We start from the raw sequence: 25,247 nt of genomic DNA on the forward strand, positions 1-25,247 counted from the left end.
ATGTCATTACTTTAGTTAATTCCTTTTTTTTAAGTAGATTCATGCCTAGGAATCTATAGAATTGTGTTTGATGTCAAATCTTTCAAAACATATTTGAATTCCAAAATTTCCATTGATATTGCACATAAGTAAAATTATGCAAATAGAGAGTATAAATGTAGTTCTCTTTGTAATTTCTAAATAGTGTGTTTGATGTCAAAGCTACATATTTGAATTCCAAAATTTCCATTGATATTGCACATAAGTAAAATTATGCAAATAGAAAATATAAATGCAGTTCTCTTTGTACTTTCTAAATAGTTGTTTCAAACATAATGTCCGAATAGTATACTGGATACTAGATGGCTAAAACCAGAGGAAGAACTTAAAAAACAATCCAATGTACGGTACAAGACTAATATTAGCTCATAGGATTGACATCTTCAAGAATGATGAGACTGTTGTGAACTATTTAATCATATCATCAAATGATACAAATGAAGATTCATAGTTTAAATATCAGTTGTAGCAAATGTCAAAGAAGCTCAGGTGACAAAAGCCTACTATAGAAATAATCAATTGTCCAACCTAAAGCCATGCATACTACTTGATCTCCTAAAATTCAGACAGCACATCAATCTTTTATATACTAATTGGAGGCTCTCCTTTTTGCCCCCCACGTTATCCCTAGAAGTCAAAGTAGCTAGATATTACTACAGTAATAAGAAAATCTAGAAATTTGCACAGTAATCAGAGAAAAGGAAAATATCTCGATCATTTATTTGTACTTTCAGCACATCTGTGATAAACATGCGGGCCAATCGTACAAGATAGGAGTTGATTTATTTTGGGGAACGTTGTTGAACGCTAGAAGTTGGTTTATTTTATTAAATGGATTTTAGATACTAGAGATGGACAAATAACAACTCTCAAAAACAAAAATAAATTAGAAGTACCATGGATAGAGATTCCAGAAAATATAGGAAGAAAAAATACATGCATTCTATATATACTAAGAAAAGTATCCAGATTTCAACTTAATTATTATGATAGGTTATATAAAGGACAAATCTAAAATATCACCAACACGTTCAGATCTTTTTATGCTCAGCTTAAAATGATGGTATTGATTTTCCGTTGTAACCCCTAAAATGTCATCAGGAAAATAGTATAAAAAAGTAGTATATGGGAAATTGAGGTTGCTGAACCCTAGAAAGAAGCCCCTATACGAAATGGCACACAGTAGCCTTATTAGATGGCATAATACAACCAGGACTCAACATATTTTAACACATTAAGTTAAAGGTAGAGCATAGAAGAACTATGAGTAAATTCTTGGATTTCTTAGTAGACAAATATTTTGAAATGCCCTATCCTAATTAATCATAAACATTGTGAAAACAAGAGAACATTAAAGCAAGATGTTATTGAATTTCAAATTTATAATTCTACTATCATACAACATATCCAAACAAATTACATGCAGAAAGGAGCAGTGGAGTGCAGCTTCTAGTAAACTCAAGAGAAGAGAATACAAGTAGATTATAAACTATTAGTACCTTTTTCAAATCTGAATGTAGAGCACCTACCTTTCTCACTGTATCATAATTCCCCTGAGGTGAGTTGCTCAAAATAACAAGTCAAGATTCATCAAACTCTCACGAAAAATAGTACAGACTGACTTTACTGATTCACAAAGTCACATACAAAGTAAATAGGTCATTTGCTTCTTCCTACATCAACTCATGACCTGTCACTTACATGCATGCCAAGCTACAACAAATATTTTGAGCAGATCACGATTATGGCATGGGTAATGTAGTTTTTGGAATTAAGAATTCTCACTGTTTTAGAATGCAATAATGTCAGATAGTTGTTTATTCACTCTACAAATAATTTCCAGCAATTAGTTGTGTATATAAGAAAAGTATGTGTGGCAAAAGAATAATATTCACTATGAACAATTTCGTGAGGAAATGGTATCCCATGACACTTGCCATCCTTGCAGACACCGAGAAAAAAAACGGTTAATTGGATGGTCTTGGTTGCTTTAATAGCAGCAAATTTACAAGACGAAAAGTACAAGTACATTACCATCCGTTATTTAAGAACTTAAGAACATTTCAAGGTTGGATGTGGATGCCACTAAAAATAAGCCATGCCTTCTTCATATCCTGGAACTCCGAAACAACAGAAGCAAATTAGCACCCACCTATACAAAATTTTTAGCCCAAAACTATTATGAAATTGTGTTGATATTTAGCAGTAAAGTAGTAACAATAATTGAAAGCTGAAAATAAAGTGACCTTCTAGGCACCTAATCCAAGGGTGCATATGGAGTATGTGCAGGAAATGAGGATATAACTTCTCGTCATCAAGCAATAGAGAATAATAATTTCCTCAAAATAGATTGATGGTATGTCATACTAATTCTATGTTGATAAGAGCCAGAGAAATCTTAATGATATGCAATGAAACTGTACTCAGAGGATAAAGGTTGAAAGAATGGCTTTGCAGTTCATGACCTGCAAAAATATCGGTTGATTCATAGTTCAGAGAGTGGGATGAAACTATGTATACAACATACAAAGAACTAGTATTCCTTGTAGCAACAAAATAGTTCTTGATTGCTATAGTACTTGAGAAATAACTAGAAATAATGATAATTCTACACACCTGCCATCATATTTCTTTCATATCATACTCCTGGTCTCCAATATTAAAGGGGCCATTTTTTTGGAAAGTGAAGTTGCCATTGATGATTAGGTAACCGCTCTAAATGATAGACTAAAAGTTAGCACATCACTCGTAGAAGAAAGCATATTGTGTTGTTTTTTTATCATACCTCGTCCACATTATTGATTGAGAAAGCCACACCAAGCCCTTCAAAAATCATAAACATTTAACACCATTGGTTCAACTCCATTATTGCTAGTTGAATGCACAGAAATATATTTCAACATTCCACGTCCAAGATGCAGTATAATCATAAGAAAACTTTTCAACATTCCATATCCAGGTTGCAATATAATCATAAGAAAACATTTATGTGTGTAAAATTTCCAGCATCAACAAGGCAAGTAGAATTCTCCATTTTGAGACCATGATATTTTAGTACACTAGTAGTCATGCAAGTGCAAGGCATGTTATGACCCATATGAATTAAGTGCATGCATAAAATTCTATTTATCCTTTGAAACTATTCTATCACTTTGAAGCAGTGATGGTAAAGGAATCCTAGTTGAGGCAGCCCATTTAATATTATGAATCCGAGTAAATGACCATTATAAACAATTATAAACTAAATTTAATAATAAGAACAAATAAGTGAAATCATGCCATTAAATTATATGAAGAATAGTTATCATAGTTTATTTTTATGTTACTCTGACAACAGCTCTTTACAACCATTAAATTGAAAATATCTCACATAGAGAGCAATATAACTCAATTGCCCATGTACCCCATAAAAGCCCAAGAATCTGGCAATTCTTGATAGGACTGCCCTTACAGAACACCAAAAAAATAACTTAGAATAATTTGATATAAAAGCATGAAAAAAGGAGTCACGTGTACGATTTTTCCGAGGTACCTTTACATTTTTCAATATATATATCACTGACAATGGGAGGTCTATAACTTCTCGCAGAATGCGTGCAAGTCCATACCTTCTTCATAATCCTAATACTCCTTATCAACACAAAAGAAGGATCATCCGGTGGAATCAGTTAACAATGCAATTACTGGCAAAGTATCATATAACTAATATATAAGAAAGAAGAAAAAACATTCAGTCATGGGACATATGGAGTCCTACGGTTATTTAAGATCCTGGTTCCTTCCATAAAAAGGTAAACAAAATTTCAAAAAACTATATAATTTGCCAAGACACCTCATGAAAGATGCTATCCTCTGCTACATTCAAAATTTGTATAAACTAAAAGTTTGTGGATTTCACTTTCACCTAAATAGCCCATACAACTTTCTTTCTAAACAAATAGTTCCCTATAGTAGTAGTAGACATCCATCCTAATAAAAAATAATTTACGCTTACAAAAGTTCAAACTTCGTACCAATCAGCTACAGGTATTCGAGCTGGGCAAAAGTCAGTTCATTTCAGCAAGCACGAAGTAGTGGCAGATCGGGCAATAGATGACCAAAACACCGTTCACATCTGTCAGGGTCGGTATTGTATACCAACGCCGGCAGCAGCACAGCCACCGGGGGGGGGGGGGGGATTTAGGATGGATTCTCGAATTTATATCTACTAGGGAATGGGGCGCGCGTTTGCGCGCCGCCTGGATATAAAGGAATCGCGGCGCACCGAGAAACGGCGAAAGCTGTTGGCGCCATATAAAAAAATGTACAACAGGGGTGAATTAATGGTAGTGACTGGTAAAAGATGCTTAAATAACGTTCGTAAGTACAGTAGCTGGGCCGGTTGGAAGAAAAGCCCACGTGTTTATTGGCCTGAACTGGTGGTGTGAGTGTGTATGCATATATAGCAAAGCAAGTTAGAAGTGAGAAGTTATACAACATTCTAACCTTCCAGACTAGTAGGGCAGAGATCTTCATCTTCTAAAGTGACAACCGCAAAACTGCTGTTATATGATTTTGCGGACAAACTCTTCGTTGATTCAGAGCGATGGACTTTATATACACCCTCAGGTTCAGTACTACTACATTTTTTCTGAGCAGCTAAATGGTCAATGCCAGAGCTGCTGCCATTTCGCTTAAGAGCCAGTGACTCCTCTTGTGTTAGATTTATAGACTTTTGACGCCTAGATACCAATCCCTCTCTTTGAACACAGGCATATCTAGGATCAGTATCATATGGGGGAGGTCTCGACACAAGGTGATAAGTTTCAGACAATGAACTGTTAGTTATATTGGTACTCGAGTTAGTGGATGCCAATGGAGCAGGTCCTTGAGCTGGATTGCTTGGTCTAGATTCGAGCCTCTGGAATGTGGCAGTATACTGCATAGATAAGAAAATGGGAGTAATATTGTTAGAATAAATCATCTAGTGATCAAATGAATAAACATAATCTGATCGTTCAATAGAAAATGGGAGTAATATTGTTAGAATAAATCATGTTGCATCTATGATTTTTTATTACTAAAATCTTAAATATGCCCAAAGAAAGTACATACACCATAAATTACAAGTCTATGTAGCATGTGTATGCAACCGAATGCAATCAATACTTACGCAAGGTAGAGAAAAATCTTATGGTGTAAAAAATTCTGCCCCTTTAGATCACTGTCAATGCAACTATTTTCAACCTAAGGATATTATTGGTGATGACATCTTACAGTAAATTACATAAGCAAGCTTTGTGGTACTTTCCATAACACATCATGTAACCAAAAGTCGTGAAATCTACAAGGGGTGGTAATTTAGTCAGTTAGTTGGAAGATAATGCAAGGTGTTGAAAAACATCATATACTAGCATTACACCGCCAAAAACATTGTGGGAAAAATTCCTCAGGCATACACATTGCCTATAGACGGTTATTTGGACGTGCATATTCCTCCAAATTATCTGTGCAGAGGCAACAGCAAAATTCACCATGGTTCACTGGAAAGAGCATAAAACAGCATCAGCATCCAACATGCTAAAAGCTTTAAAAGAAAACAGGCAGATGGTTGTATAGAAAGAAACCATGTGGCATACTGTTTCCATAGGCACGGGGGGCAAAGGATGTTTCAAAAAAAATATATCCTGGACACATAATTCTAAAGCAAAAAACCAAACATGACTGAGAACCCTGTGATCCACTAGTGGGTTAGTTTTCCTTTCCAGATAGCAGGTCAAATTTTCATTACCCTGCTTTGGGAGAAAGCCAGCCGACCTCAACAAAGGAACTGCTTTCAGCCAACTCTTCAATTGGATATCCCCTGTGACGAAGAATTATGTGTCCCCATCGATGTAGCAGATGGACGAGCGAGCTGGGGCTGTGTTGAGATAACCAGGATCATAAATCTTCAGACCCTTGTCATCCTTTCCAGTTGTAACCTGCAACAATTAACCAAAGAGAACAATTTTGTCATCTTCAAGTTGATCTCATATAGCGAAGGCATCCTAACATGTTGCAGAATCAACTAAAAAATTGTTGGCTTCCTTCTAGAAGATAGTAAATGACTTCACTGGAACAAACTGTAAGCAACCAATATACTGATCTCACAACTATACAAGTTTGAAAAAGGCTATTCTGTTCAATAATTCTGCAGGGCAAATAGTTCTTTGTTGACATCAAGGCAAATGAGAAGAAAATGGGGGTGAAAATAGCTGGTATTGGAATTAAAATGGTGGAGGCTATTATCATCTGTAATAAATATAACAAAATAATTGCACTAATCTTGTCATGATTATTCACAAAACAAAATAACATGAACTAACCGTCGACTCTTCATGCACATAAAATTTATATAGGACAAATAGTTCTTTTTTGACATCAGGGCCAGATGAGAAGAAAACTGGGGAGAAAATATTAGCTGGTATTGAATTTAAATGGTGGAGGTTATTTCTATCTGTAATAAATACAGTTTGGTGTACAGAACGCAGAGAGCAAGCAAACCTGGCTAGCTCTAAACATGGAAAGCTCTTTGTGATGCTCTGCTCGAAGCTGAGAGATCAGGTCAGCGCTATCCAGACCAGCATTGTCCGCTATGATGGTTGGAATGGACTGAAGAGCATGGGAGAAGGCTTCAATAGCATGGGACTTCTTCCCAGGTGTCTTCCTTGCCACTTCATCTACTTCTTTAGCCACCCACCACCATATAACACATGGGTGTCATTCACCGTTTGTGAAAGCACACATAAGGCATCTGCTTCATCAAGCACATGCTCACTACAGGTAAAAACACAGTTGGCACATGCTCAGGATGGAATATAAATAAATGTAAAAAAAGGAAAAGAGTCCAATTATAGGCATATGCATACCTTGCTTGTCTGAGGACAATAGTGCAGGCCTGCCCCATTTCAACCCTAGAGAAATGAATCAGCCTGTCTTCCCCAATCATAATCTCTTCAATGACCTTGCAATGACCAAGCTTGACAGACTGCAGGTTGTCAAAAGTGGAGGCGATGTCACCACCAGTGACAAGAGCAAGCCGCTCAATGCCCTCAAAATCAGCATGGTCAATAGCCAGTATGCCAGCATCTGCAAAGAGTTCCTCAGGGAAGTTATAGATCAACTGCCTGTTAATGAAACAGTTGATTCCACGAGCTATGATCTTTTCCACTTTTTCTCTCATTTTTTGCTTTTCAGCGGCTTCAATTTCAGCAACCTTAGCCATTGAATCGACCCATACATGTGCGCCATATATCTTAACTTCGTGTGTCCATAGCAGTATTTGCAACCAAAATGTTGGCATTTTCGATTCTCTTCGGTTGACCAAGTCCGATTTCTTGTCTAGAATGAACCTACAAAAGACAAAATCATGATATTACCATCCCAAGAATGGGACTTAGTTTCAATCTGTTCATGCTTTCAACATTTGGTGGTGTACGTAGTTTAAAATTTTCTGTAGTCTGCATTGTCTTTAATCTTATATTTAGGATATCAAGAAATCACATTAGATGATAATATATATCAATACCCTCTAATATATATCAATAGCTCACTGGCCATCCGCTGGGAGTTTCGGGCTTAATACCGATATTTTAGCAACAAATCTAATAAATCTAACTGTAGTGGTTGGTGTATTGATTTTTTTGGAAAGGGAGTGTGTGCGAGTTGTCTATTTCAAGAATAGATTGGATCTATCCGGCTGCACTTTAGAATATAAGGCACAACCTATAGCTAACTTGACAGAACCCGTGGATTTCCGTATTGAGTTACGGATCAAGAGAGATCGCGGATATCACACGGAAGTCAGAAAGAACGCTCAAGTCCTCTTAATATTTATCTAGTCTTATATGCGTTTCGCTATGTATTGAGAAGTAATCTCTATGGAGTTAGAGACGCATCAATTTGCGTCAAAGGTCCTAGATACATAACTGCTCAAGATATTATCTTACCACCTTCCGTAGAAATCGTTGATAGCCTTTTCCTTAGAAAGACCTAACTTCACGAAGCCTTAGAATAGTTTCAGGTAGTCTTTGCCTTATTGGTAAAAGAGACCGCCCCTCAAAACGGAGACCTCGAAGTCCCCGCAGAGCTGAAACCTCTCCTTGAAGAGTTCCGAGACCCCTCTTACTACGGGGCGTTTACCTAGCCAACACTTAGATCCGGCTCAAATAATTGATATTTGTCGTAAATGGGAAGCATCAAAGCCAAGTCTTCAGTCTTATGGTTCTTCGTCCTAATGTTCATCAGCTCCTTTCTTTGGCAGAGAAGGGAGAATGCTTTTCACAAGAACTGTATTACCATATTTTCCTAAGTTTCATGTGCTACTCTGTTCCTGAACACAACAGCTGGTGGGGTCAATAAAGGTTGTCAAAGACAATTCTGGTATACCCTTCATCCAAAAAGGAGTCCTTAAGAGAGCCACCAGCTTTCTTAAGAATTTGAATTGCTTCCAAGTTGGTGTTGCCCTGAAATTCAGTGGTAGCACATGTAACACAATATAACAACGAAGCAAGCAGTAGCAATCAGAAATCAAAAGTTCAAAAGTCCAAACTACTAAGTGCAACAATATAGTATAAATTAATAACCATTTCAGTACCTTGAGTCTTAGAACAGCTTCAACTGCAAGACCAACAAAGTATTCCTTGTCCTGGGAAAGTATCTTCGAACTTAACGTTGTCATAGCAATGTTCATAAGATCTGATTTAAATTTATCTGCAAGGACAAGGAATTAAAGGTTAATATTATAGGGGTCATTCAATTTATGGAAGAGATGGTAGACCAATTATGTCCTGTTAACACAAATAAGCAAGCAACGAATGTAGATATATAACCAAACATCCATTAATAGATCATGATGGCAAGAAAACTAAGACCTAGGTCATCTCAAGTTTAAAACACAAAACCACATGTGTAAGGAAATGTAAATAACCTGAATCTTCCTTGTTATCCATGGCCCTCTGTAATAAAGCATCGCGAGCACATTCAGCAGCCATCCTGAACCCTGAAATAAGTGAGACAAATCCATTGGACCAAAAATAAAAAGGTTAAGCTGACCCATGTGTACAGAAAGTGATGCTGAATCACACGTCTACACAACAGGGATGAACATGAACTCCTTGCAAACATTTCTGTTTTTGAAGACAACCTATGAGCAATTGAATACAACAACATTAAAAACTTGCTAGTGAGGAATATGTGCACTGCATTGCACATAATTCTCCTGGTACAATCAACTCCACTTGGGATATAAATGATGACTTAAAAAGCGAGCAAACAAACTAAACTTCAATTAAATATGAGTGATATTATTAAGTAATAAACTCCTGCATGCATGGCACCGGTCTTCTGGTGTTGTCAGAACTGAGATATACCAACATTTCAGTTCCCCTCAAAAGCTCACCAGCCAAAACAACAACAGAAGTAGTTCCATAACCCACTTCGTCATCTTGTACTTTTGAGATGTTTGACCTCATGTTAAGGAAAGACTTCTTTTTTTTTTTTTGCACTCTAAGGAGCGGCCAACAAGATCCAATAATTAACATGAACAGAACAGCCGTCCCAATGAGCATGCGAAATAAGGAATACTACCCGCAGAATGTCTGACGTTTGACAGCGACAAGGAAGGTCCACCCGAAGTCGCTGCCACCAAGAACCTCCGCTAGCGAATAAACTAAAACATATATAGTGTTTCATTTGACCTGCAAACAGATTCTAAGAAAAGGTAGTTGACCAGGTAAAATAAGTCATCTCCAATAATATTACAGTATTATGTCTTAATTATATATGTAAAGGTACACAGCCAGGTATATTCAATCGACTATACATATGTGGAGCTAGTATACATATATACTCCAAAATACAGACGGTCACATCTAAAAAAAAGTGGAGTACTATATTAATGAATGAATTCCATTGATTACTTGAAACCCAAGTGAACAGCTGATTGAATTAGCTAGGGTGGGTTAGTGAAAGAAATAGAGATGGACCTAGTGGTTGGAGGTGTGCGTAAAGTACTCATCGTCGGTGTAGTCGTTGGTGTCGAAGGCGAGCTGGCGGTGGCGGGAGATGTCGGAGGCGGAGGTGGAGCCGGGCTTGTCTTGTCTTGCAGGTGTAGGTCCTCTAGCGACGCGTCCCCATCTAGCACCCGCACAATGTGGCTCATCTTGGCGCCGGGTACGGTGCCGCCGGATCCGCGCCGACAGGGAGGATGATGGCGCGGCTGGCCTCCGGCGTGCAGATCCGTGCTTGGCGGCCGACCCGCGGCACCCCCACCGAGCGCGGACAAAGCGAACGACGGATAGACATGCCAGGAGCGAGGCGGCGACGAAAATGAGCTAGGGAGCGGTAGGCTGAATTTACAAGTGGGCCAACGTACAAGACATAAATATCCGTATTTTTCGAATAGTAGAGATATGGTGGATCCAATAGGTGGTCTGGATAGTCAAGAACCACCCAAAAAAATGTTGGCCCAATGTTTATGTCAAAATATGAATGTTGACGTGTCACACTCGAAAGCCCGTGAGTCAATATCAGACAACTTCAGTGCAGGACCTAAATTCTTACTAGCTGCACGGACGTGCCAGTCAGTTTGATCTTACAACTAACAAGATAAACAGTAAAACAAGTCGATCGGCTATCGAGTCGATAGGTAACGAATATTCCAGCCGATCAGATGGTGATGCTGCAACGGTTAGCCAATGAACGATCGGCTGTAAAAAGCTTGGATCGGCTAGAAACTAGATAGAAATAAAATTGAATTAAATATTAGACCAACGTAGTCCGAGTTACTTATTAATCTTAGTCGATCGAACGGGCCACTATAATCAGATCGAACCAAACGTACATAGATCGGACTTAACCAAGACAGTATACAGTCAAGCACGATATAATTATAGGAAACATGAAGATCGATAAGGTTAATAAATAAACCTATGAATTACTTGGAATAAACAATGAATGCTTTGCTGCGATCGACTAAAATCAATTTGCGTGTAATTCTCGCTAGCCGATGCAACATAAATAACTGCCGATCTAAATAAATCAAGCCGATTGGTGTAAAAATAACACAGTAAGACGATCGGCTACTCTATTAATGTAAATATGATAAGCATGTAGATCGACAAATATCATCGGCTATAGATGACGGACAAACAACCCAGATCTATAAAATATATAGCCCATATTGCTAAGAATAATCATAGAAGATCGGACCCAACCGAGACAGTTCAAGATTACGCCTAGCAACGTCAGGCTAGATACTAAACAGATCTAGATTGCTGTCAAGCCAATGAGCCGATGACTGATAACTTATCGGTTGGTACTCCGGTAAAACGATGGACAAAACACATCGATCTGATATAAACCATATGATAAACGCAATCTACAACATCGGACCGAACCGAGATAGTATTAGATTGAGTATGTCAAACAGCAAATTCAAACTCACGTAGGTCGCTCAAGGTGGTCGACTAGATCAACTCAAGATACAGAAGTAACTCAAGCTGAAACTGATACGATAACTAGCAATCGCACAACTAGATTAGAAGATCGGACCGAACCAAGACAGTTCTAATTTAGTCGATACGATTACCTTAGCCCAGCGAAATGTAGGACTTACCCCTCCGCCGGAGATCGAAGCGATGCAATCCTGAGTCAGGTGCCAAGTTCCGCCGGAGTTAAAATCTCGGTTAGGAGGGTGGCGATGCACCAAGAGTAATTGATCTATTGATTGAGAAGTAGATGATTTACAATGACCCTGGGCATACATATTTATACCCTCGGGTGGACGCTAGTCCGTGTTGGACACGACATACGACTCCTAATAGATAAAAAGAAATAATAAACTACTATATAGATTCTATCTCTAGCACACAAGTCCCGATCGGACTCTAACTTTCTTAGAGATAAAGAAAAAAATCTAAACTAACTCTAATTAAGAGATAAAATTAAATTACACGGGCTCTGATTATTCTCGAATCTATCTGTAACATTCCAGGGCCAATCGGACTCTATTCATTATCTGATCCAGATTTCATCGGCTGAATCCGAGTCGTATTCCGTCCGGTCTTCTATCCCATTGCCCTGTTTCCTGTCCGATTTAATCTTTAATCACAGTTTAATCTCCAATAGCAATTATCTAAATTTGGCGTTAACACCGAAGGACCAGGTAGGTATGTTTTGTAAGAAAAAACTTTCCACGCAACGCCGACGAGAACGATGGGTGCTTGGCGAAGATCAGGGGAGGAGGTCGACCTCGGTGCCGGCGGGGTACGCGTACTACATCTTCGATTCCTAGGGTCCGGCGGGCAGCTGGCTCGGGGCGAAATGATGGCGAATGATCCGTCGAGGAGGGCGAGACAAGGAATTTTTTACCGTTGCGGTGCAGGATGGGAAGGAAGGCAGAAATTTGCATCTCTACCGCCTTGAAACTTCTTTTTACGAATTAATATCCAACCACTCTTGATACAAACTTCTAATTTTACGTTACTCCTAATACTAACAAAAAATAAGCAAGATTTAGATGTCTTTCTGTGTTTCCAATTACTCCCGCAAATAAAAAAAGTTGTCTTCGCATGTACTTATTCTTTCTCCACACGTACTTTTTTCCCTATGCTCTCCCTCCATCCCCTCCAATGTTCGGTCGCGTCCGCCGTGCCCAGCCTCCTTCCACTCCGTCCTTCAGTCATAACAAACATATGTGTCACAGTTAAGGAAAAGATGGTCTGGCCGATCTTGTATAAATAAAAATAAATTGTGGCCGATCTTGTAGGCTGATAAAAAGAAGTCGTCGTGGTCGATCGCATATGCACGCAGAGTAGTTAAAAAATCCTAAACCAACAAACAGTCCGACCCCCGCCTACTTAGCAAACTAACTAATTTTAGAAATTTAAATATAAGAACATTGTTGGAGTTGGAGAAGATTTAGGAAGATAATTATTTTGGGACAACATCTAGCATAGTTATTTTGGGAATCAATTTTTGGCAATCTCTTAGAGATACTCTAAAGAGAGATCCGCTAGAATACCATTAGTGAATTGGCGTTCGCTAGAATGCCATCCATAAGATAGTTTCGTTTGGTCCTTTGCCATTTTCGTGAATTCTGGGTGTTGAAAAATAAATTAATGTTTTTCTTTTTTTTTCCCAAAACTGGCCCTGCAATCCTTTTTTTCCCATGCCTGTGCGTGAGAGAAAGGCAGTGTGTTTCTTCGTTCTTGCCATCGTGTGCGGTGTGCCTCCATGAGTCCTCTCCTCCCGTCGACGGTTATAACCTCTTCCCTTAGCCGTGGGCAAAGGCAGTGGGAAGGTGTGGCGGCGCGATCGAGGTGTGGGAAGAGGCGACGCCGCCACGAGGGCGGGCAAAGACCGAACCACGTGGGGGCACGAGGGCGGTGTGTACGTTAGGGGGCTTGGGCGGCGACGCGGTGAGGAGCTGTCCGGGCCAGTGTCCGTCGCCAGCTCAGGCATTGGTGGCGAAGTGTGTGGCTGGGCTCTATTCTGGCCAAACACGAGCATGGGAACAAAAAGAGGATCCCATGGACAGTTTTAGCGTAAAGTGCCTGTTTGGGGGAGCTTTTTCTAGTTGCAGCTTTTCCCACAAACTACTCCATACGATCCACAGCTTCTGAGAATTTTTAGTTAAAGATTCTGAAAACTGAAATAAAAATCCAGAAGCTGGGTTTAGGAGCTTTTCAAATTCTAAGAAGCTGGCTACCAAGCAACTGATTCTTAGAATCTAAAACTCCCTAAACATGCCCAAACAAAGAAAAATCACACAAACATTTTTTTCAACACCTAGAATTGAAGAAAATGGCAAAGTACCAAGGTTGTGTTCGGCAGCCTCCCATAAGTTAACTTATCCTTCGTTTTCTGCGCGCACGCTTCCCGAACTGATAAAGGTGCATTTTTATGAAAATTTTATATAGAAAAGTTGTTTTGAAAATCATATTAATCTAGTTTATATTTTTTAATAATTAATAATCATGCATTAATCTATTACTACGTTTTCCGCGCTAGATAACTAACCCACCCCTCCCTCCTACCAAACGGGGCCCAAATAGAACTACCTTATGGATGGCATTGCAGTGAAGCCCAATGCACTAATGATATTATAGTGCGTCCCTTCTTATGAGATGGTAGATGTCGGTTTAATGGGCCCGAGGTACCCCTACGGGTGTGGTGTGTGGCAGCTGTGGGCCCAATGATTCCTAGAAAGGGGTCGGGCCCCAAGAGACGCGCGCCCTTACGACAAAACCCCGAGGGAGCCACCGGGACCAGGGGTCGGGGTCGGGACGCCCCGACCCCCAGCATGTCCTAGAATTACCGCAACGCCCACATGCCGCGAGGCACGGCGTGCTCCTGGGGTTCGACCTTCATATTTAATTTGATGGGAGAGGGCCTAGGGTATGCGTCTCCCGCATGGCAGAAAAGGACATGTGTCCTCCCCGCACGTAATGCAGGCAGACACACAGACGCCCCTTTTGAGGCCTTCCGTAGAAAAAAGAGGCGGAGCGTGGCAGGTATCTCTGGCAAAGCAGGTATGTCACACCCTTGCTAGGGTACCGGCCTCTGTTCCATCACAATCGCATTTAATGCGGCTGGCAAACCGTGATAGAAAGGAGGGCGGCTGCCCCAAAGCTTGAAACGGTCACCCACCTCTGACATAGGGCGTTGATCGATGAGACCCAACATGAGAAGCATGGCCGCCCCCTCCACCAACCGTTTGATAGACGAGACTAGGCAGAGACAGTGAGGCTGACACGCCCATCTACCCCCGACAGACTACGATTGATACAACGGCAGCGGGTCACTGCATCACCTAGTTGTAACGTAATGATGACCTACCTGTCAGTAGTTGGTAGGATTGTGGTGATTGTGGTAACCCCTTACTACTATAAAAGGAGGCCCTGTTCTGCCTAGAAGGAGGATCAAAAGCTGGAGAGGAGACAGACAGGACCTTCCTAAAGAAGGCTTATACTCACTTTCCCAAAGTGACCAAGCAACAAGAGTAGGGTATTACGCCTCCCGACAGCCCGAACCTGTATAACTCACTGTGTTCATCTTTTACGCATCAACCTTGACCTCGCACCCCTGGGTCGAACCACAAAAGGGGGTTCGTCGAACTCCCGCTAGAGGAGCTTACACTCCGACAGCTGGCACGCCAGGTAGAGGGTGCATCATTGAGGTTTCCGTAAAAACCTCTCCCCTCCATTTCCCAAGAGGAAGTTCTCTTAGATCGCAGTGGTCGGCCTAAGATGGCGGAAGGGCAAGAGGATCAGAACCCGCCCCCGCCTCGTGACAAGGTCCTGATAGAGGAGGTGGTGGAATCTAGCGAAACGTCTAGTGAGGGCGATCATAGCCCTCGCTACCGCCATCGCAGGCACCCTCGAGGTAATCCACCCCCACACCTCTACCCGACGTCCCCGGGCAGGGCGAAGGCGCCGCGACGGCTGTCGGTGACCAGGCGCTCGCCGTCGATGAGCAGGCAGGCGTACGATGCCTAGGAGGGGAGACTCTTGGAGTTTGGCACACCAGAGGGCGCCCTCTAGGCTGTTGGGGCCCTCCTGCGCCACCCGCCGGTCACCCCTGCCCCTGGGACTAACACACAGCGATGGCTGGAGGACGTGGCCAAGCTGGTCACAACGGTGCAATAGCAGCTGGTGGCTGTCGATCGAACATCGACGATATCCTCCCGCCGCACAATCCTCGCCTCAGCGGCGACGCGATGGCGGGCACGAAGGACGGCCTCTGCAGCGAGAGCCCTCTAAGCCCCAAGTCCCCCTCCTACCGGTGAGGCACCTGCAAGTGAGTTCTATGTTAAGAGCGACTCTCACACGGAGATTCAGAGGCTGTACGACAAGCGCCATGTGACACAGACCGCGACTGACGGGTGCCCCCTATCAGGGGCTCGTGCCCGTAGGTCTACCGCATGGTCATCGCGATCCCCAGAAGCACGTACTACGGGCAACATCTCTCCCACGAGGAGGATGCCATCCCGGCGTAGGGACGCGCGCCCCCCACCGTCACCCTCCTCTGTAGGGGGATGCCGAGCTTTCGTTGCAAGCTTGCGGACTGTCCTCTGGTCCGCGAAGTTCTAGCCCCACCTTACGGAGAAGTACAACGAAACCATCAACCCCGCCGAGTTCCTCCAGATCTACACCACGATCATAGAGGCGGCAGGGGGCGATGATCGCATCATGGCGAACTTCTTCCCCATGGCGCTGAAAGGCCAGGCATGAGCCTGGCTAATGAAACTCCCAATGGCATCCGTGCATTCCTGGGAGGACCTATGTCGGTAGTTTGTTACGAACTTCCAAGGCACGTACCCCCAACCCGGGGAAGAGGCGGATCTCCACGCAGTGCAGCGGTGAGACGACGAGTCCCTTCGGCAGTACATCCAGCAATTTTGCCAGGTGCGCAACACCATCCCGCACATTCCTGCTCATGCAGTAATTTATGCGTTCAGGAATGCGGTCCGGCACAATCGCATGTTGGAGAAGATCGCCTCTAAAAAAGCCCAAAACTATGGCCGCGCCTTTTGAGCTTGCTGACCGCGTGGCTCAAAGAGAGGAGGCATGGGCCTGGAACCCTTCAGGCCCAGCCACCTCTACCCCCGCTGCTGCGTCGGCTGAGCCCCGAGAGGGCCAAAGCAAGTAGCGGAAAAAGAAGTCATCAAAGGACGGTGAGGAAGGGCATGTCCTCACCGCTGATGCCGCCGCGCGACCCCAGCGTAAAGGGAAGGCCGCGAGCGGCCGCGACGAGTCGGCCGATCAGCAGAAGTCGGCAGACAAACGGTGCTCCGTGCACAACACCTCCCACCACAGCCTTGTCGAATGCCGCTCGATCAAAAGCTTGGCCGAGCGCGTGCGGCAGAATGAGTGGGCCGAAGAAGGAGAGCTACAAGGGAAAAGCCCCGGCGGCCTCCACCAAAAACCAGCGAGGAGAGGCCGAAAAACTAGGCCCCGCTGAGGATGATGACGACGACCTCAACTTCCAGGAAGCCGAGCACACCATCGCCACCATGGACGGAGGGCCGTGTGCCCACGCCTCCCGCCGGAGCTTCAAAGCCATGAAGCGAGAGCTTTTGGCGACAGTGCTGACTCACAAGACGGCACGGTGGTCGAGATGGTTGGGGGTGCCGCTCACCTTCGATCATACCGACCACCCGGCGAGCGTCGCCGACAGTGGCCACCTGGCCCTGGTGACCTCCCCGACCATCTACAACGTCAAGGTGGGTCGCGTTCTTATCGACGGTGTCGCGGCTCTCAACCTTCTGTCCCCCAAGGCCTTTGATACTCTCAAGGCCCCAGGGATGAGCCTCAAACCGTCCCTCCCCATCATTGGGGTTACGCCGGGACTGGTTTGGCCCCTAGGGCAGATCTTGCTCCCCATCACCTTTGGGGGGCCCACCAATTTCCGCACGGAGCAGATCGACTTCAATGTGGCGGACCTTAGTCTGCCCTACAATGCCATGCTTGGCAAGCCGGTGTTGGTGAAGTTTATGGCACTTGCCCACTATGCGTATCGCCAGCTCAAGATGTCGGGCCTAGTGGCCCCATCACGGTGCATGGCAACGTTAAGATGGTGTTGGCGTGAGCAGAAATGCGCGTCGACGCCCTCGCTATGGTCACCGCCGCCGCGACAGCCGGCCAGGGCCCCGAGGCGCCAACCTTGCGAGCCCCCAAGAAGCAGATTACCTCGACCGACGAGGTACCCGTCAAGCTTGTCCAGCTTGGCGATGACCCGTCCAAGATCGCCCATATCAGTGGTGACTTGGATGCCAAATAGGAAGGCGTGCTCGTCTCCTTCCTGCGGGCAAACACCGATGTGTTCGCTTGGAAACCGTCGGATATGCCCGGGGTCCCTAGGGAGGTGATCGAGCACTGCTTAGCCGTGCGACCAGACACAAGACCCGTCCGACAGAAGGTATGACGTCAAGCTCCGGAAAGACATGCGTTCATCCGTGAGGAGGTCGCTCGCTTTCTAGAAGCCAGCTTCATCCGGGAGGTTGTGCACCCTGAGTGGCTGGCAAACCCGGTGGTCGTCCCCAAGGCCAACGACAAGATGCGCATGTGCATTGACTACATAGACCTCAACAAGGCATGTCCTAGAGATCCCTTCCCCTTGGCACGCATAGATCAGATAGTCGACTCCACTGCGGGGTGCGACCTTTTGTGTTTCCTAGATGCATACTTAGGATACCATCAGATCGGCATGGCTAGGAAAGATGAGGAAAAAATTGCATTCATTACGCCTGTAGGTACTTACTGTTACGTATCTATGCCCTTTGGTTTAAAGAATGTAGGTACTACTTTTCAGCGTTCTACTCGCATTACTTTGAGTAGTCAGATAGGACGCAATGTTGAGGCATGTGTGGACGACCTTGTCGTCAAAACACGCAACCGAGAGGCCTTACTCTCAGATCTGGACGAGACTTTTGATAGTCTCCGGACCATGTGTATGAAGCTGAACCCTGAAAAATGCGTTTTCGAGGTGCCGACTGGTAAACTCTTAGGGTTCTTGGTCTGTTCCCAAGGCATCAAGGCCAACCATGAGAAAATTAAGGCAATACAGAGAATGCGACCCCCCAGAATGCTTAGGGACGTATAGTGCATCACTGGATGCATGGCCGCCTTAAGCCGTTTCATATCGAGACTGGGAGAGCGTGTGCTACCCCTGTTCAAATTGCTAAAAAGAACAGGGCCCTTTGTGTGGACCGAGAAAGCGGAGCAAGCCTTGAGCAGCCTCAAGCAATATCTTTCTTCCCCGCCCACCTGTTGACGCACAAATTTGATTCGCACGGCAACACAATATCGATCGTTCTTACGCGACGATCAGCGGATGCTTTTCAAGCAAAGCAACAAAGAGACCTCACTTACGTGGAGGAGAACCGACTGTTTTTCAGCGCAAAATGGCAAAGATCACCAAACCCTAGGGTATCTAGGATTCAGCAGCGATGAACGAGGAGCAAGAGCAGTAAAGATGAAAAGCAAAAAGTAAACTAAATTGTATCGATTGATTCCCTTCCAATCGGCCAAAATCCACTATATATACATAAATGTGCCTTGGTCTTTGGCATACAAGCCACATAATACATGGTAATGTTTCTATTTGAATAAGGAAATAACTCGAGTAGTACGCCTGCTGCATATAATCAATCGTTACCTTGCCGCAACCCACGTTGCCTCAGATTTGGTCATAGGCGTATGCATCATCAAATGGAAATCAAATCTTGCAGTGCATACATCCTCACTTACATGGATACAAAACTTTGTAAATCAGCTGCTGCACCAACCAATCAAAACCTGTATTTAATCTAAACACCAATTAAACTCCACACATTAGTTAATCAAAATATTAAAATAGCCTGGCCAATTAAAAAGCTGAACTAACTAACTAAAGGAATAAATCATCTAACTAATCAAGAAATAATTTAGCCAGTTGACAAACTATATGGCCAAATTACACAGCTAACACCACCCTTGTAGCCCCTTTAAAAGTTTTAGCTCCATCGGTTGGCTGTGTTGCCAGTTGTCGCTAATCAGCACCCTTTAAAAATTTGAATTTTAAAACTTAATGTTGAACTTGATTTTGTGGTTTTTTCATCATGTTTTGTTTTTCATATTTTGCTTTTGAGTCGCTACGGGCACGTATATACAAATTTTACTACATTATTTTTTATTTAAAAAACACGTTTCGGGAGCTTAGGTTTCTTTCAAGGCTGTAGAGATGCAATTTTCTAGTACCTTCCATCCCAGCCCGCACTACAACGGTAAAAAATTTCCCCTTCTCTCCTCGTCTCGCCCTCCTCGACGAATCATTCGCCATCATTTCGCCCCGAGCCAGCCGCCCGCCGGCCCCCTAGGAATCGAAGATGTCGTACGCCTACCCCGCCGGCGCCGAGGTCGACCTCCTCCCCTGATCTTCGCCAAGCGCCCGCCGTTCTCGTCGGCGTTGCCGGCCTCTCGTCCTCCTCGGTACTTGGTACATCTCATTGGAGCGCCGCCAGACTACCGGCGGTCGGCACCCGTAGCCCGTCGTCAAGCCCCGCCCCACCCGACGCGCTCCATCTGGAGGCTGGCTTCTCTCGATGAACTAAACCAGACTAGGAAGCTCCTCCGCCACTCGGGGTCGCACCTCGCCTAGCGTTTGTTTCATGGTAAGCCCTAGTCCGGCTCTCGCCGTCGTCAAGATTGGTTCCCTCTCTTCGGGAGATCCCCTTCCTGTTTCTTGTGTGGCTCCACGGCTGTGTTGGATTTGTCCCCGATGATTTGTTTGGTTACTTTAATCCCATCCAGGAGGCGAGCCGAGGTGCATCCGCCATGGCCACGGCGTGGTGCAGGGTATGGTGGCCACGGGGGAGGCTGCAGCCCGAGCCGCTCGCAAGGTTCGTACTGTTCGGATGGCTCTTCGCCCGCACGAGCTCCGTTGACGTTTTGGTCGCGACGGCCCTCCCGCAGGAGGAAATCTTGCTGTCGTTCTCCACCCTAGAAGCACTCCAGGTCTGCAATGGAACCTTGCCATCTTTATTTCCTTCAGCCCAATATTAAGTAGACATGTTTTTGGCATTGCCAACTCTAACCAGAAATTATCCTAACTCTGCGGTAAGTGTAACTTCAAGTTACTTTTTCCTGTCTTTTAAAAATTCGTTGTACCTTCAGTAATTAGGGCCCAGAAGGTCAAATTCTGATAGCTATTATTGAGTATGTGGCTGGAATGACTTCTTTTTGATCCATTGAAGAAAACAAAGGAAGTTATATATTACTTCAGTACTTATATTTGACCATTGCCGACTATGGTTCGTACTGTTCGGATGGTTCTAAATTTGCTTAGATGGTCCAGTTACCAATTCCATTCAAAATGATTGAGCTGATTCTAGGATGTTTGAGATGGATGGTTTCCAGAAGGGGTTATCGATGACTAGTGTGTTATATTAAGACAATCTTGTTTTATCATAACACTTATGCAGTTTTTGGATGTATTTGAATTATTTGGATTTTATAGCCTTTTATGTTAATCTCTATTGTCATAAATATTTGATGTTGAAGACAATATTTGGTCAAACTTTTGAAACTTTGACTATCAATTTTATTAGAATAAGTTTATAAAATCCAAGAAGCTTATTTATGTTAGTACTTTCCTAAGCAAATCTACCCATACCATTTTTTATAAATTATTATGAAGTTATTGATTGACATTCAAAAGTTTGACTAAATCTTGCCCTAAACATCAAATATTTATGATAGGAGGAAGTGCCATTTTACTCCAACACCTGTTGTGGAACTGGAAAGTTTAGGTTAAATATGCTGGATGGGTTTGGTGCACCTCTGTTGTGTGTGAAACAAGAGATGGGATTGTTCCTAGTACTAATTAGCTGCTCATGGTTGAGTGTACTTATTTCTACTTTCTTCTAATCGCTTATCTGGGTGTTTCTCATATTTTGATACTAGCCAACGTTGCTTGATTACTGCAATCTTCCCATTGTATACTACAAAAAACCACATTCTCCATATGTGGGTATAAATCTAGGAAAACTCATCGTTAATTGATTACTGACAACTCCTGATGAGAGGGCTGCTGGAACAGATTTGGTTTGATTAGATTCAATGAAACATTGGAGCTAGATCCATCCTATGTGATTCAATGATGCTTGAAGGGGTTGTCGAATGCCCTTTTATGTGGCTGCGACATCCATTTGAATCTGACCCATCTAAACCTCATCTAATGACTGATGCAGAAAGCAAGTTTAATATCCAGAGATGGGTGTGTCAAACTGACAGATAGCCTTTCCTGACCATTATGTTTCTCCTCGGTGTGTGCACAATACTCTCTCCTGATGTTTGTCCCTTCATGTGAAATTTTTATGTTGGGCTTTCATCAACTGTAGGGCTTGAATCTTTCTATATTGAAAGATCCACATCTAGTTCTGTTTATGTACTTCAGGATGTCTTTTGTCTTCACTTAGGGAAAATAAACTTATTTGTGTAGATTAGTTTTGCAATATGGTTACGGCAAAAGGTAGCATTTAGCCTAATAAACAACAGTAAAGTTCTTGCTTATGTTTGTTGTTAGCTGTAGTAATTGTTCATAGCGGCTTTGATCAGTGTTATCTCTCATGTTAGACCATCATCCTTTCCTCAAATACAAGGATGCCGGCAAGGCTACAAGAATGCGCAGCATTCACCATTCTGGGGTGTTGGTTAAAAAGGCTATTTGGTATGTGGTAACTAGGGAAAAGGGATGTGGTGCATTTCGTGTTCAATATGAAACGTTGGATTATTCCTACCATTTTTTATGCCCATTTTCTTTCTGATATTCATATATCGTCTACTATATTTATGCCATAAGCATATAAGGAATAAATGTAATTTGTCTGTACCTAGGCCCCATTCGTTTGCCCCCTTCACAGATTCCCTCGTTTTTCACGCGCACGTATCCCGAACTGCTGAACGGTGTGTTTTTTGCGAAAATTTTCTATAGGAAAGTTGCTTTAAAAATTCAAATAAATCTATTTTTCTATTTTTCTATATTTAACAATTAATTAATCATGTATTAATATATTACCGTGTTTTGCGCGTCGAGTGATAAGCCAGCTGCCGAACGCAGCCCTACTCCCTTAATGGTTGTTGCTCATGCTTGTCCCTGGTTACTTGATAGGCACTTGTCTGTTAAATGCGTAGGCAATCAAGAACTTTTCTTCAGAAGTAAATTATTTTTGTTAGAATATGGTTATATGCGTTTAGTTTTCGTTAAAACCATATGAATGCATTATGTACATCATGTTCCCACCTGTTTTGCTTGATTAATCCCTCATTAAATGTGCGTGCAGACTAGAATACAAGCTATTTGTGGGTTTCCACTTCTTGCCAAAGATGTTGAATTTGTCTAAAAAATTGCTGATATCCTAGGACAACTCCTTGCAAGTGGTACAATCTTTTTTCTATCTTTGATCTGGGATCAAATGGTATATATGAGCATTTTTCTGAGTTCTTAATTCATTTTAGAGGAAAATGTGGAGCACGATGCTGTCCATAAAGCACTCATGTCACTTATACGGCAGGATGTTAAAAGTAAGCTTTTGATACACACTTTCTTGTTATTTGTCATCTTACAAGTATATTCTGTACTCTCATAACATGTATATTTGTTTCTCACTTTCTGGTTTTCTATGCTCTCCCCCTCTCATTAAAAAAATATAATAAAATGTTTTGTTATTAATGGCATTCAATAATGTTTTCCTGTTTCGTAATGTAACTTAACTACCATTCAATTTGTCAGAATTGTTGATGCATAACAAGGTTGTATAGAAGGCCTTGAGATAGTTCTAACAGGATAGGGAATGATACGGATTAGCTAAAGTAATGCTACAACTTTGGGAGACCAACTAAATCTCATCTGCTTATTTTTAATCTGGAGCTTTACGGTTGCACCATTGCACTTAAATGCACCATTGCTTTAACCGGATATGTGTTAACGCCAGAATTTGAAAAATTGCCGTTAGAGTTTGAACTGTGATTAAAGACTGAATCGGATAGGAAACATGCCAATCGGATAGAGATTAATTGGAATACAACTTGGATTCTGCCGATGGAGTTTGACTCGAACGGGAGATAGAGTCCAATTGGGCCTAGGGAAGGTTGCGGAGAGATTCAGGATTAATCAGGGTCCGTGTAAAGTAGTTTATATATATTGGAGTTTGTTCAGGATTTTATCTCTAATTAGAGTTCGTGTGTGATAGATTAGTTATTTGATACGGATCTGTATCCGATTAGGTTAGTTATTTCCTGGGATATAAATAGGGTATTCCATAGCTTTGTAAAAACAATCAGCAATTTAATACACACATCTTCGGCACATCGCCAATCTTTTCGATAGGAGCAAACTCTCGGCTCGAGATTTGTCAGCTTCGGATTATAGTTCGTAATTGTCAACTTGTCGATCGACTAGATAGGACTGTCTTGATTTAGTTCGATCTCCTTCCTAGTTGTTCGACAATTTCCCTAAGACTTATTGTTGTTTTTGATCTATTCTTGATTTGAAGAAGTGATAGGTTCTTGAACAAGGCCTCACAAGTTCTTTGTTCGGCTTGTCAATATGAGTCTGGTCAACTTGATTCTGCCTCAGTTTAGTCTGATCAATCTAATCAGCTAGGTTTGTATTAACAGATCAGATCAAGTAGTCATGAGGATTTATCGCTGGAGTCTTAGCCAGCATTAACTTAAGTAATTCATATGTTTACTTGTTAAGCATATAGATTTTCATGTTTTCTATAGCTATATCGAATCCAACTGCATACCGTCTCGGTTTGGTCCGATATGTTTAGATCTGAGCTGTCATGGTTTATAGTTCGATCTTCTAGGTCTAGCGTGAGTGTGTATGCAATTGGTTGTCATTGTTTTATACCGGTAATTAGCATAGCAATACAGTTCTACTTTAATTTACATGTTTAGTGTCATATCGGCTGCTGACTCCATATGCGATGTGTTAAATCAGTCCGATCGACTGATTAATCTTAAAACTGTCTCGGTTAAGTCCGATATTTTAAGATAGGTTAGTTGATTGAACTGTTTAGTGATTATCTTACTCATAATTCAGGCGATAGGGCATATTTTCACACGATATCATTAAATTCCTGTAAAGTTGATTGTCTAACGTATCGGCTTGGGTCCTAAAGCGGTATTGACTGTTAGTTTGATAGCGGCTTTAGGTTTAACTGTTTTTCCTGTTTTTTTCATATCTTGTCAGTTATAGGATCAAACTAATTGACACGCCAGGTTTCTAAGATTTAGGTTCTGCACTGGAATGTTTTGAGAAGTGATTTCTAGGCCTACGTGTTTAACACATTAGCGTTCACATTTTCGACGTAAACAATATGGAATGATGGTTTTGTGCAAAACAAATCTAGAAGCTAAATCTTAGCGTCTGATGTTAATATCCTCGGACAATATAATATGCTTGGACAGACGTCCAACTAGAGACTTCGCTGGAAGAATTGCCCCATTGGACAATATATTTCGACAGATCCCTATGGATGTCGGGTGCTGGGGCTAGGGTGGTACTCATCTCCCTGAAGGGTGAAAAGTTTAAATACGTCCTTCAAATCCACTTCCCGGCGTCACACAACATCGTCGAGTATGAAGCACTACTCCATATCCTATGGCTGGTTGTATCTCTTGGGATAGGCAACTGCTAGT

General features: G+C 42.6%; 1 long non-coding RNA gene and 1 pseudogene across 1 annotated transcript; one reads left to right on the plus strand and one right to left on the minus strand.

The window, feature by feature from the left end:
* Positions 1 to 5,761: 5,761 nt before the first annotated feature.
* Positions 5,762 to 16,499, minus strand: LOC102706845 (annotated as a pseudogene).
* A 3,319-nt stretch (positions 16,500 to 19,818) lies between these two features.
* Positions 19,819 to 23,316, plus strand: LOC102707402. The gene is made up of 4 exons (XR_005811920.1): positions 19,819 to 20,212; positions 20,352 to 20,555; positions 22,883 to 22,979; positions 23,058 to 23,316. It is a non-coding gene; the product is annotated as an uncharacterized LOC102707402 (long non-coding RNA).
* The last annotated feature ends 1,931 nt before the right edge of the window (positions 23,317 to 25,247 follow it).

Source organism: Oryza brachyantha, chromosome 5 (genome assembly GCF_000231095.2).
Source record: "Oryza brachyantha chromosome 5, ObraRS2, whole genome shotgun sequence".
Lineage (NCBI taxonomy): Eukaryota > Viridiplantae > Streptophyta > Magnoliopsida > Poales > Poaceae > Oryza > Oryza brachyantha.